The following is a 14793-nucleotide window of genomic DNA, read 5'->3' on the forward strand; positions in this document are numbered from 1 at the left end:
TTAGAGTGTACAGTTGCTTGCAAAAGTATTCAAAACTCTTTTGTCACAGTATGTCACCATACAATCATAAAATTACATGTATTTTATTGAGATTTTAAGTAATAGACCAACACAAATTATCACATAATTGTGAATAGGAACAAAAAATATACATGGTTTTCAAAATTTTAATCAAATAAAAATCTGAAAAGTATGACTTATGGTCACAATTATGCTACTTTGTGTAGGTCTGTCACTTAAAATCTCAATAAAATACATTTAAGTTTGTAGTTGTAAGGTGACAATATGTGAAAAAGTTCAAGGGGTTTGTGTACTACTGTAGATTAGCATGCATGGTATAATTAATATCACACAACTTGAGAGCTTATTCAAAAATGACAGCTGATTACTTTAAACACAGTCCCAATAGCCATTGGGTAACACATTTTATTTTGAATAATTCCAGCACTATACGCATACTGAGGTTTTATTTCCTGCAAATCAACTGCACAAAGCACCTCTATGCATCACTGCCAATTTGGAGACAGTTTGGCTGTCTAGCAAAATAGACCCGCAGTATCAGACAAGGCATACTAGCTGTGGCAGGATCAAGTGAGAATGCTACTGTTAACAATCCACAACATATCCTGTTCCTAAAATGGAATAAGCATGTAAGAGTATCCGCTTAGGAGGAATAAATAAGGAAATTAAGATATTTGCCATGGCTGGACGTAGGGGTGTGCTATATTGCATCTTACACATTACATCTTTCAGTTAATGCAATGTTCTAAGCAGTAAAAATGGTGATAGCTGTGTACTAAAAAAGTTAGGCTGGGTGATATGTAGGGCTGCAACTAATGATTATTTTGGTAGTCGACTAATCTGATGATTATTTTTTCGATTATTCAAAGATTATTTCTGAGATGTCCTCCATCTCGATAAACGATAGACGATAGAAAAGTCGCAGGGTGTTCAAATACTTATTTTCCTCACTGTAGGTGCTCTTAACTAGGGAGCTGTTAACTTGCGGTTTCTGAGGCTGGTAACTCTGATTAACTTATAGGGAACTCTTGTTCTTCCTTTCCTGGAGGGGTCCTATGAGAGCCAGTTTCATCAACTTTTTTGATAGTGTTTGATAGCGACTGAACTTTCTTAAAGCATTTCTTTCTTTACTAAGTTGAGTAGTTCTACTATAATATAGATTAGAACATTACTCAAATAGGACTATTTCATTGTTTCTATATTTTTATGTTTATATTGTTGCTATTTTGTCGATGGCAAATTTTGCAGTCTCTGAGCAGTGTGCCCTCATTTATACTGGATGTATAGGCTAAATGTATGCAGCAATCAAACTTGTGTGAAAATGGCCTAGTAAGTGTGAAACTCCACAGGCGCGGAAGGGTACACATTTACCTCTCAGATTCAGGTCAGAATCGTTATTTTCAGTAAGGGTACGTAGCAACATCAGCTTATTCAACAGGCACCCTGCTTCACACGTTTTTACAACAACTGCAGGTGTCAGAGAGGAGAGAAGGAGGTGCTATTGTGAAAAGAAAAATAAACAGCTAAATAATGGTGTTAGCTATGGAAAAAAGGAAGAAGAAAATCACAGGAATAAAAGATTATTGCTGGACCGTCTAGCGCCCTGTGGTAGAAGGAAGAGGCAGTTTCGCTTACTGATTTAGTAAGTGCCTGATAAGCTTTGTTTCGGTAAGTAAAAGAGGTACTTTAATTAAGTAGTGTCAGTGCAGCCTTTAGTACAGAAATGCAGTTGCCAGATGTTCTGTGGCTTTAGTTCTGCAGTTTATAGTTGGAGCTAAGTCAGCTAATTTTCAGCTGGAATATGAGATCAAAGTGGTCAAAATGTTGAACGACAATGTTTTTTACCGTATCGGAATTAAACTCTTATTTATTATTTGAAGAATGTGTAAAAACTTTGACTTTAAACACCAATAATATAACATATACCCCTCTTGAGAGTACATGACTAAGCCATTAGAGTCTGTATGTCTCTGCATGAGAATGCATTACCAATTTTGACTGCAAAGGTTACTAGGGATTTCTGAATCCACTTTACTGCTTGGGAATAGTATTGGATACTGGTCTGATCTGATTTTTGCCTTGTTTATAGAAAATAAAGGTAGTCTGTGTATTAATTCTGAGGTAATTCATTGTCCTTATGTATTATATAACATTCTAGATTAATGAGGCTTTTGTAGCGTCATCTTCTGAATGTGTTTGTATATACCAGTGAAAAGCATGATTGCTTCACCCCATGCTTAACAGTTGGGCAGGTGTGCTGCTTTCCTTTGCTCTTTAAACCTTCACTTCCATTTAATTGAACACAGGCTTGTATATTATTGTGATTTGCTAATTAATATTATATGCTTTTATGCGTTGTACTGTTTTGCCAATACTGCCAATAAACTCCAGTTGCTTACTTTAAAGAGAATGACAATATTGACATAACGTAGCATTGACATGGTTGACTATATGAAATATACTGTACAGTCAGTATCATTTTGCCAGTATATCTTTAGCAACTTAACGCTTTAGTTTGAAAGGTTCTCTTTTGTAGATGCATGTACAAGAGAAAGCATGGTGCCTTGTGTCTGATGAAAAAAATGATGACTACTTGGGATGATGACTCATTTTAACATTCTTTTTTGCTGAAGGGTTGCTTAGAGTTCAGCAACGAAAGCCGAACTACATCAACACACCAACCTACCTGCACCTTTTCTAGGTGTAATAGGTGGCATTTATTTACAGAGGGTTCATGGAGGTTTGTAAAATGCTTTTGGTAGTTACAGTCAAGGACTTTGGATCAGAGGTTTTGAATACTTGTAGGGTAAAGTTCCTGTTACATATTTTCTTTTTGCATTTTTCACTTTTTCTCTGTTGAATTTGTTTGTTCCTGTTTCACACTTTGTCGTCTTACCTCAGTTTGCTTAAACGACGGTTAACTCTGCATTTACACTGCGCCATGTCAACTAACAGCGATGTATCCCTTTCGTTTTCAATAAAAAGCGTTGGTTCTGTGAGACACAGCTGTGAGGTGCATCATGGGTCCGAAGCATTGATTCCGGGGGATGCGATGAAATGAGAAGTTGGTCCAAAGTCAACTTTATGCAAATTATTTTTTATCCAACGCGATGTGTCTGTCCAATCAGAGAGCAGGTGTTTGCCTGAAACTTGTCCTCAGCGCAGTGTATGAAACCTTTTAGTTCCGCTTTCAAGTGTTCCAGAGAAGCATGGGAGAAAAGCTAATTATTGTGGTTTCAGGCTTCCTAGTTCATTGTGATCAAACCCTGCCGATTTACAGAGACTTTATTCAGCGTAATACAGCGTGGAGAAAGGTTGCAGAGATTGTTGGTGTTTCTGGTGGCTTTTGAAAATATTAATATATTATTTAATTAGAAAAGTTTGCTAGACTATATGCTGCTCATTAGACAGTGTTAGGAAGCTCAAGCGAACATTTATATTTATAAATATACATTTATTAATTTATAGGAAATAAAGCTTGTATAAACCATTTTCCATTTAAGCAATTTAATTGGATGATGCAAGGAACACCTTTTCAATGCCCACATGCAACCAGTTGGAGAGGGGCCGTGTGATTGTGTGTGTTGACACGACAGAGCAGTGTTAATGCTGCATAATGATTATATTTTTAGTAATAAATTATTATACTGTCAGCTCTTGTCAGCAGAGCTAAACCCAGTATTTTCTTACTAAGACTGTGTGGTACATCATGGAAATCTGTGTGAGTGTAGCCTCTGACTTTACAATTTAGCTACAAATATGGTTATATGTTGAGTGATTTCTTACGTCCAATACGTGATGTCTATTTTCGGAGCAGTGGACTTTTTCTGGTAGAACTAACTTGGCCTAGGCTAATGCAGCTGACGGTGCATAAAGCTAGACAGGTACTGTGGATCAAGTTTTATAAAGTCCACATAAGCTGGTTTATAATGTTGCTTGCCATGGTAGAAATTATTGAACTCGTCTTGCACTCCATCGTGTAGGTTCAGTGTCTGCACCTTGGCAACCCGAGTGAGCTTCATGTCTCTGAAGGGGTGGGCAGAGCAGACAGCTCTCTCCCTCTGATGTTTTAAAATGTGAATGCTATAACTTTTTTACACACTCGCTTTTTACAAAAAATCTCCCTTTGTAGTGCTTAAATTTCCAGTCATTTCATATAAATATATTAAGATGGTTTATGGCTGTATTATATTCAGAGTTGTTCAGAAATCAGTCTTAAGTAGCTACTGCTGTGAAGACTGATCGTAAAGTAGCCAGTTGTATGCTGATAACCCTGCATTTCAACAGGCTGTGTGAAAGTGGTCTTAATTCTGTCTTTTAGTGGTGTTAGACATGATTAAAAATCTTTTTCTAATCATTTAAATTTCCCATACCTGTAGATACCTTGTACTTACTTTTGTTTGTCGAGTTTTCACTGCTTTTGTCCTGCCCACTTCACCAAAACTACTGATACTGGACTCACAGAAAAGACAGAAATACTATTCTCCATAATCTCCAAGTCAGTGCAACATCCCAAAGATTGGTAAACAGTTATTCCGAGCTAAAATGCAGCACAAAACTGCTGTCACTTTAATGTTTTATTTTAGTCAGAACCACAACTTCACCGGTATTCTAGAGAAGCAGCAGCTTCTTCTACTCTGGCGCCCTCTGATCATCTGTTACGCTCTCTTGCTGCTCAGATGAGAGACACTGATGTAGACAGTCACAGCAAGTGCTACTGCAGAACAACAGAGGGTGAAAGAGTCTCAAAACTTTTTTCAGCCCTAAAAACAGATTTTCACAAATGTTTGTGTAGGTGTGTTTTAGCCGAAACACAACATAAAGAGAAAGTGTTTTCTGACTGTGTTACAGCTGCTGCCGTGCAGGCTAGAGTTTTCTAGTTTACTACTAGAGAGAATAAGAGTGGGCCCTCTGCTCAGACACTTTGCCAGACCAAACGTACGTAAATGTACCAACCAGGATGATTTTATTAAAGGAAAATGGGAAAACTGGCTTCAGGAGTGCGTATAGGCTGTAAACAAAACTAACTATTCCTTAAAACACAAATGAAACAAACACTCAAACTATTACTACTAAATAACCAGGAGAAAAGATAAATCAACCCTTACTTCCCCCCAAATGCATATTTTAAAGTAGGACAAACCAGAAAACAGGGTACACAATAATGGAGGTGCAGGGTTGGCCTGAGCAGGATGATTTTCCAGGTCGTCAAAGGTAAGGTTAGATTTCGTTTGGCACTTTTAAAGAGCTGGTGGCTTATTGTGGGATTGCACACTGCGAAAATGAAATAAACATACAAAAGGAAGCAGCAGCAGACGCAAACAAATGAGTATTACGACCAAGGGTCATGGCACATGTTTAGGATTGTATGGTTTAAAATATCTTTATGGTAATGTGATACAGAATTTTGGGATCCTTTTTTGTCCCAATCCAGGTTTGTCCACCAATCTGATCTAAGCACCTCAGTACATATGGATTTTATAGTCGCTTCTGTGGGTTTAATATGTAGGTTTCCAAATACTTTTGTTCATATAGTGTATATCTGAATTTACACACTCCTAATTGGAATACTGGTATCCTGTATGTATTTTTAGACTTGCAGTTTAGACTTTCTGATTCAGCTGTTTCAACTTCAGGGCAGCTCAGAAAAACATTAGCACAAAAGTTTTAGAGATACAACTGCTTTTGATACATAAACCCACACAAATATCATAATTGCACCTCAGAGAAAACAAGAAACACATACGAAACGTAAAAAGCAGGCAAGAAAATGAAGGACAAGGTCATTTTAAACTGTGTTCTCATGTGATTTGTTTTGTTTATGTTTTATGTTGGTGGTGGTAGTAGATGTTGCGTGCACACATGAACTGCAGGGATGGGATGATGTGTATTCCCTCAGTTCTTAGCGTCATGCTCCGCTGGGTTAGCGTCTATCCTCATAATACTGAAAATCCCCTTACATAACCACTTGGTTAGTGAGCACACAGTCTTTCCTGATACACTGATGCACACTCATACTAATACACCACTGTGACGCATACCATACAGGGACATACGCTACCAGCCTGTATACAAACTTTAGACACATTTGTTTTTATCCAGTCTTATGTTTTCTACATTGTAGATTGATATTGTTGACATCAAAAATGTAAGTGATTGTTAGAATGGAATCAGGATCAGACGTGTATAGCATGTATACTGAGAAACTAATTCAACAGTAATGTTAATGTTGTCACATTATTCCTGCACTGGTAGCAGTTCAGTATTAGCAAAGTGGGAATCTTTGTCTTTGCCTTTGTCGATTTTTTAAATTCATGAGACTCCAGACAAACCCCAGCCTGTGATTTTCAGGTGGATGGAAACAGCTTTCACACTTGACCAAACGTATCAAACTCTTGCTGCAAAAGACCTTGGATCTGGAAAGAATCTCAGGTGTGAAAATGCCCCAAGGGTGCAGCTAACCCTGAGATTCTGCAGCATGAAAAAGGATGTAAAGTAGACAAGAAGCAGTAGTTCTGACATCTTTATTTTAGTACAGAGGTTAAAGTTGTGGACAGGAGTTACAGATCAACAGAATGTTATGCAGCCACCTAGCAATGACATTTTATACATCTCTTTACACAAGTTAGAATAGGTCTATGAGCTAAACAAAATAACTTTCACATAAAGATATCTTACCAGCTCTATTCTTACCAGTTTCAGTCCTTTTCAGAATGAGCTGTTGTTGGTGACATCATCTATATACTGAGTGTTTACAAGTGTTAACTTGTGCTAAATGTCAAAACACAAACATTTAAACTATTTTATGCCCAGCTGCGATAGAAACACAACATTCATCTCATCTGCTTACTTGCCACAGACAGTAGGTACAGATCCCTTTCTCAGACGAAGTCTGCTGGCTATTCCTGCTGTGTACTTTCAGAGGTTGTCAACCAAAATGCTGTTTCTTTAACTTATCTAGGGCTCTTGTAGGGGTTCATGGGTGAGGGGTGGTTCTAGGGTGGTTCTATACATATTTCCTTATTGTGACGTCACAATAAGGGAGCCATCCAAACAGCTCACTGAAGCAATTAGTTCCTGACACTTTTAAACTCTTTCAGCTGATTCACAGAACTTGGAGTGTTTATAGGGGCATAAGAAACAAAATTGAAAATACAAAAGCATGCAAAAATGAGTTTAGCAAAATATGGATGAAATGATGAACATTTATCTTTCAAATTACATTGTAGTGGCAATCATGGGGTCCAAGCATCCCCAACACAATGGAGCCAATAGAGCACAATAGAACTAGGTTGAAATCACAAGTGTTTTTCTTAGTAATTTGTGCAGTTCTTTTGAGTTTTAACGTCTGTGCTCTTTATTTCTGAGTTTTTGTCTGTTGTTCACCTTGTTGGATGCGCTTGTTAGCCCTCTACCTGTAATGCAATAGTGTGTAATTAAAGGTTAATTGTGTTAGTGTACCATAAGGAGATAATGAGATTGGTGTAACGGTAATTAGTATTATGATTGTTTGATTATTTCACTCATTATTCACTCCTACCTGCTTTGAACTGCAGCTGAGCTCTGGTTATGCTTAGTCAGCACACCAGCCAACACACACACACACACACACACACACACACACATACACAGTGTATGTATTGACATTCCTTCAGAATGTGAAGGAACAGGAAATATCAGATTATCATGATGATTTTTGTTCTGCTCAGATTAGGCAGGTTACTATATGACCCTGACACAGTTTGGGGAGAGGAGAGTTATCTAAACACCCACACACACACACACACACATGCTATAAGTGTCCTATAAACACACATTTAAACTGTTTTTTGCTTTGCTTTAGACCTGTCACAATAATTACATTAATGATTTATCATACAGTAATTGGACATAACCTGAATCATTTTTGTTGATCTCAATATTGCCCATTTGTGTTTACTTAGCTAAATGAGCCAACTTTTAATTTAATATATGCTTTATTTATTCAGAGTATTTTACTTTTTTTATTTTATTGTGTATAATATGCACAGTATATTAAAGATTGAGACCAAAGTGGGCATGCACAATGCTTACATTGAGCGGCCATCAAATGTTAAGTAAGGATACTCATTTTTCATTACCAGAGTCAGGTTATAGCTATGCAATAACAGATATTTTACTCCAGTATTGCATTTTTTATAATAAAAAGCAATATCACGATTGTGACATGCTGGATATTGAAAAATATTGTATTTCTTTTTGTTTATTGTTAAGAGGTACGTTTTCCTCAATATAAGACCCTTTTTATTACTAGTCTTAATAATTACAAGTGTACTGCTCTTTTTAATTGTATTATTTGATTGTATTATATTCTCATTATATTTGTGACATATAATGACAGTAATATAGTTAATGGCAATTATTTCTGTAACACTGTATTGTCCTTAAAAATTGGCTATGGTGGCAAGCCTACTGAGTGTTTATTATTACGTGTGTGTCTGTGTGTGTGGGTGTGGGCGTGCACGTGTATGTTAAGGACTGCAATTTGTTAAGCTGATATGGTGTGTGGTCCAAATGAGGCAGATTTGGTGTGTGTGCGTGTGTGTGTCTGTCTATATCTGTGTGGCCATATGTGTTTTGAAGGTCTCTGGTATGACATGAGTCAGGGATCAGATTGACCCAGTTTTATCAGGCACACACATACACACACACACACACACACACACACACACATAATGACAGCTTCATCTTCTGTGCATGCGTGTGGGTGTGTTTGTGTGGGTGGTAGTGCTGAGCGGGTTAATCAAACTAATTTGATTAATCAAATAATTTTAATGAGATTTTCAAAATTAGATAAAAGAGATATTTACATATATGCTCCTTCAATATAACAGCTGCTTGTTAAGTTAAATGTAGCTTATATTTATGTTAATTTCATACAAATTGTATTGTGTTTTACTCCCTTTGAAGATAAATAATAAATGTGTGTTTCTGATTACTTTAAATAGTGCTGTTGCTGTTCTGTAATTAATAGAATGAGGTAGAGAACAGTTAGAGTGAGGTACAGTTAAATAGAGCTAGGCAGAGCGAGGTAGGGTGAGGCAGAGCGAGGTAGGGTGAGAAAGTGTGAAAGAGTGTGGTAGAGTCAGGTAGACTGAGGCAGACTGAGGTAGGGTAAGTTAAAGTGTGGTAGAGTGAGATAGAGTGTATAAGAGCGGGACATTGTGAGGCAGAAAGAGATGTAGCCAGATAAAGTGAGGTAGAGTGAAGCAGAGCGAGGTAGAGGGAGGTAGGCTGACAAAGAGTGAGGTAGAAGGAGGTAGTAGAGCAAGGTGAATGAGGTAGAGCTGGGTAGAGTAAAGTAGATCCTGTATCCTGTGAAAAATGAGTGCAGCCAAGCCAAGTGCTGAAAACACTGATTTAGGGTTTTAATTTATCGCGTTTCTCGTTGATATCAGAATATCCAGCAGCAGCTTCATCTCACATCTCACTTTTTGTCCTTATTGCACTGCAGCCTGTGTGTGTATCAGTATATGTGTGTATCACTGCCCCCACTCCCCTCTGTTCCCAAGCTCCTCCTGTGTGAATCCCTACAGGAAGTGACATGTGTAGTCTTTCCTCTTTCAGCACGGTAAAAGTGAGGGAAGCCTCAGAGTACAGCGGAGGAATGAAAAATGAATAGAAGGAGGGGGAGGTGGCACGCATGAGGGAGTCGCGAGCCACTCTGTGTGTTCTGCTGATGTGATGGGAAGCGACAGGCGAGGTGCCCATGAGGGTAGAGTTACCATGGCGATTCCCTACACACCCCATCCGTGGCAATCTCCCATGCACACAATCCATATTTAATGCAACTTCACTTAGTGCTATTCAGCTGCCCACCTCTCGCTTTCTCTCTCTCTCTCTCACTCGCTCCCTCTCTCTCTTTCTGGTTTGCGCTTGCCTTTCTGGCTGAACACTGATTATACATTTATGGGCCGGATAGCTTAATTATTGAGTTTGCTGTAAAAGTATGTCGCTGTGAGGCTTTTAGCAGCCGTGTGTGAATATATATGAATTTATATATATATTTCCATACATTACTTTAAGCCTGTATGATCTATAAGGTACTTGCTCACCACATACTGTACTGTATATAAAGAAGAGTGAGGCCAGGGATGTGATAAATTCAAAGGTTGAAAAAAAAAGTAGGTCTAACATTTTTTAGCTTGATTTTTATCAGCTGTTCTCAGATCTGTCAGCTGAAGATATGAAACTCACTTGCACATTTCTAGTCATTTCAGTTACCCAAAGTTGCAATCTAAATAATATTATTTGCGCCACATTGTCATGTTCTGGAATTTAAAAAATGATAAAGATAAATCCCCTCTAAATATGCGTCAAGTATATTTACAATACAAACAATAACAAATGTTTATATATCTGTTACCAAAGACTGTTAAGTAAACTAAAGCCATTTGTACAGTTGTACAGAAAATGCACACCCATGCATCTATTAATCTATAGTTTAATTTTCCAGTTTCTCAACAAGAGGACAGAAGTATCATTCCAGCAGCTTTTCGTGTGCATCATTTAAAACTTAGGTAAAATACACCCATGACAATACAAAAACAAGCATACAAAACACCCAATGACACAGTGGTAGTAGCAGTGTCACTTTACAGCAAGAAGGTCTGGGTTCAATTCCAGACTGGGGCAACCGGGATGTTTCTTTGTGGAGTTTGCATGTTCTCTGTGACGTGAAATGGATTAGTGGTTGACGCTGAATGAATAAAAAAAAATCCTTATTAAATTTGTATCAATGTGGTAACAATGTTAAAATATCAGTTTGATTAATCATTAATAGCACACACAGCTAGTCTTTATATCTGAAATTAAATCCATTTCCATGGCTGAGATTCTTTCCGTGTTCACCCCATCACGAAAATCAAGACCTTAGACAGTAGTACCCAACAATATCTCAGCTCAGATCCCCAGTGTTCTGGCATCCTCCAAACTGCGTTGGGTTGAGGAGATCCAATTATTATCCATCACTGAACAACAAAAACACTCATTGGTCGCCTGCATGATTGCACAGAAGAGCTGCTTTCTTCCTCTACATGGTTGAAGGGCAGAAAGGAGGTTTCACCTCCAGCCACATGAGCCATCTGCAGCTATCACTAGGTCAGCTGATGTAGCAGATTTGTCACAAATTAAACTGGATGAGAAATGAGGAGCAAAAGGGCACAAAAAATGGAATAGTGCTAGGGCTGTAAGATAAATCATATGTTTATATTAGCAATATCACAATAACAGCAAACTCAAACTGCATTACCAACATAGAGCAACAGAGGGACACTGTAGACTTAAAAACTGGAGGCATAGTGAGGTAGAACATGGCAGAGTGATGTAAAGTGAGGCAGATCGAGGTAGAGCAAGGTAGAGTGAGGCAGAGTAATGTAAAGTGAGGCAGATTGAGGTACAGCAAGGTAGAGTGAGGCAGATTGTTGTAAAGTGAGGCAGATCGAGGTAGAGCAAGGTAGAGTGAGGCAGAGTGTTGTAAAGTGAGGCAGATCGAAGTACAGCAAGGTAGAGTGAAGCAGAGTGTTGTAAAGTGAGGCAGATCGAGGTACAGCAAGGTAGAGTGAGGTAAAGTGAAACAGAGATAGGCAGACAGAGGTAGTGCAAGTTTGAAGGAGGCAGAATTATGTAAAGTGAGGCATAGTAGGGCAGAAAGAGGTAGAGTCAGTTGGAGTGACGCAGTGCAAGGTGGATTGAGGCAAGTGAGTCAGAGCGAGGTAAAGCAAGGCAAAGTGACGTAAAGTGAGGTAGAGGTGAGCAGAGTGAAAGCTTACACGAAACTAAGGAATATTCAAAATTGGAATTTTATCAAATTTTAAATATTCTAAATAAGAAAAATATAATATCATTTTTAAACAATCAGCATAGTACGTTGTTAACTAATCACAATAAGTATTTTCTAGGTCTGCAAAAATAATTGAGGCAATGTCCATACGTAATATTGTGATCATCATGACAGGCCTATTTATATGCATCATCATAGTAATCTATAGATGAGATGATGTCTGTTATCAGACAGTGTCATTATATCCAGTAGATCCACTGGTGTGTGGGTTGTGATGTACTAGTCGAACTGTGCTTGTAGAAAGGCTTCCAGCTTCCATATGTCAGGAACAAGGAGTTTGGTAAAGCGGCTTGTGAACTGGGCAGGATTTGCGCAGCTCATATAAAGCTGTCAGATTGGACTTCCACATGACTGAATGGCTCTGAAAGACTCTGAAAGGCCTGTTGCCTCTATTTGAGATCATAGTTCCTGGATATTAAGTGCAGCAAAGCCTCCTATCAATTAGGGGCTTTTGAATCAATATCAGCTGAACCGAGACTGAGAAGCCGTGATCCTGGAACTGTATCCTGCTGTAGACGTTAGCTCCACTGCTGGGCTTATGTGCAATCAAGGCCTTTTCATCAGGGCTGCACAATGCAAAGGTGTGACGTTTTACATTTTAGTTTCTGCTTTTATTTCAGCTTAAATGGTAATTTTGAAATATTTGTTGTCCTTTTTCTAGGACCCACAGTGGCTTGTGCTTGTCGCTTGGCAGTTCGTGACAATTCAAAATTGAAATACTCTGACAATGAATGGAAAAACGTGTTGTCTGTGAAGGCCACAGCACTGTGAAAGCCCTGACCAATCATTCCTTCCTGCCCACCTCATGTCTCCTCTGCCCACGTTCAGTATTTCAGTTGTACAAAGGTGTAATGTGGGGAGTTCTAGAGCTCTAGAGCTTTAAACTTTAGATACAGTGGTAAGGTTGTTTATTGGGTTGTTATTTTAGGGAATTAGGGCTGCACTGAATATTTGGCAACCAAAATGAATCAGCTAAAAATGTGAAAAGATAAAATAATTAGTTTTGTTGGTTTGCCTTAGATTTGCAAATAAAATAGAAACCTGCATACTGATCTAGACCTCATTGGTGTCAAGCGAAACCTGTAAAGACCGACTTTGCTAAAGGAAATAAACATCTAAAAAACTAGGCAGGATAGCTGCTAGGAATGGCAGTAAGTATAATTTACCGTCACTCGTTTTTTTGGACGTAAGAAATCGTTTAACATATAATCACATTCGTAACTATACTGAGTGAATTTAATAACTAACTTTCAGTTTTTGACATATGTTTTTGTTATTACGTGTCTGCTCCTCTGCTGTGACTGACTGTAGTTCAAATTAGCATATGTAGCATGACTGCATTAGCCAGCATCATGTAGACCCCTTTAGTCAACCTAGCTAATGCTAGCTCAATTATCATCTGCCTTGTTATCCCAGCTGCAAACACACCACAGATATAATTGTGAATACTATTATTATTATTATTTTTAATTAATTAAAATGCCCATCTATACTAAGCAAACCGAGTGGTTCTGATAAGTGACCTGGCTAAAGTAGCTTACCTGTTCAGGAGAAAGTAGTTGCTCAGGGTCTTGTAGTCTTTTTGAGCCTGAAGTCTTGTCCGTCTGTCGAACTCACTGCCAGTGTTTAATCTTGTTTTATTTCATCTTTGGTCATTGAGCTTTTTTGACAAATACTTCATAGCAGCTGAGACTCTTTGTAGCAGCTGTGTACCACTGTTTTTAAACCTGGCAACCTCAGGATGGAGTTAGTGTGTGGGAATGAGCAGCAGGTGGACACAGAGAGTACACCCACATAGATATCTGTCAGATACTGCACAGTTCTAGTTAGAAAATACTGGCTAAGTTTTTTTAAATTGCTTTATCTTTGAAGCTAAATTAATGAAAACCTGTTTGGTAAAAAGACGTGTTTGGTGTTTGGTGTTTGTTCATCTTGGTGCATCCCTGTTTGGAATATCTGCATACACTTTAAAATAATGAATAATATTATGGGTTCATGGTATTAGAATTAGCCACAATATTGTGGTAAGGAGATAATTAGGAGCAGTTATGTAAAGGTCAGTGCATGAGTAAAGGAGAACTGTACATGGTTAGGGTAAATCTGTCCATAAGAACATACACTATTGAGTGTACAGTATGAGTTTTACTCATGTTCCCATAGGAGACAAGCATGATCACCCACATCACTCCCACATCTTCAGACTCATTATTACTCATTGCACCACATAAGCTCTGCTCAACACATTCTCAAACGCCACTGACCAGTAAAAAACAGTGAAGTCACTTGAGATATAAAATAAATCAGAACTGACATTCAGAACTTTGAACTATTGTAACCTTGCCAGTGGAGATTGTTTTACTTATTTTTGCGACATGGAAGCAGCTAGGGGTGTAGCTTGTACTGTATCGATTTTCAAAAGCACAGTATTCGTTTTTAATAACTGTATTTTTTTATTTTTTTTATTTAAAAATCCTTTAATTATCAAAAAAAATCGACAGTAAGCCTTATAATCCGGTGCACCTTATGTATGAATTTTACCAGTCAGGTTGTAACGAGCAGTAAAGCCGCTCTGCTGAAGTGCAGTGTTATAAAGTTTCAGTTTAGTTGTCCAGCATGAGGGCTGGAATAGCATTAGCATTAGCCGCTAACTGCTATTTCCCAGTTCAGAGGTGGGTATTATCGGCCTGCAGCCTGCTGCTAACCGCTATAGTGTCTCTTTAAATGCACCTTATAATCTGGTGCGCCTTATGTATGAAAATAGACCAGAAAATAGACGTTCATTGATAGTGCGCCTTATAGTGCGAAAAATACGGTATTTGTTCACAAACATCCCTAAACTATCCCAAAGCTTTGCAATCGCTTCATTCATCCAGAAGGAGCTATCGCACAGC

At 38.2% G+C, this 14793-nt stretch overlaps 1 protein-coding gene across 5 annotated transcripts in view; it reads left to right on the top strand.

Moving 5' to 3' along the window:
* ptprdb (protein tyrosine phosphatase receptor type Db) overlaps positions 1 to 14793 on the top strand; it is a 114511-nt gene that overhangs the window by 50903 nt on the left and 48815 nt on the right. The gene's annotated exons all lie outside the window — the stretch shown is intronic.

This window comes from Astyanax mexicanus, chromosome 25 (assembly GCF_023375975.1).
Source record: "Astyanax mexicanus isolate ESR-SI-001 chromosome 25, AstMex3_surface, whole genome shotgun sequence".
NCBI classification, from domain to species: Eukaryota; Metazoa; Chordata; class Actinopteri; order Characiformes; family Acestrorhamphidae; genus Astyanax; species Astyanax mexicanus.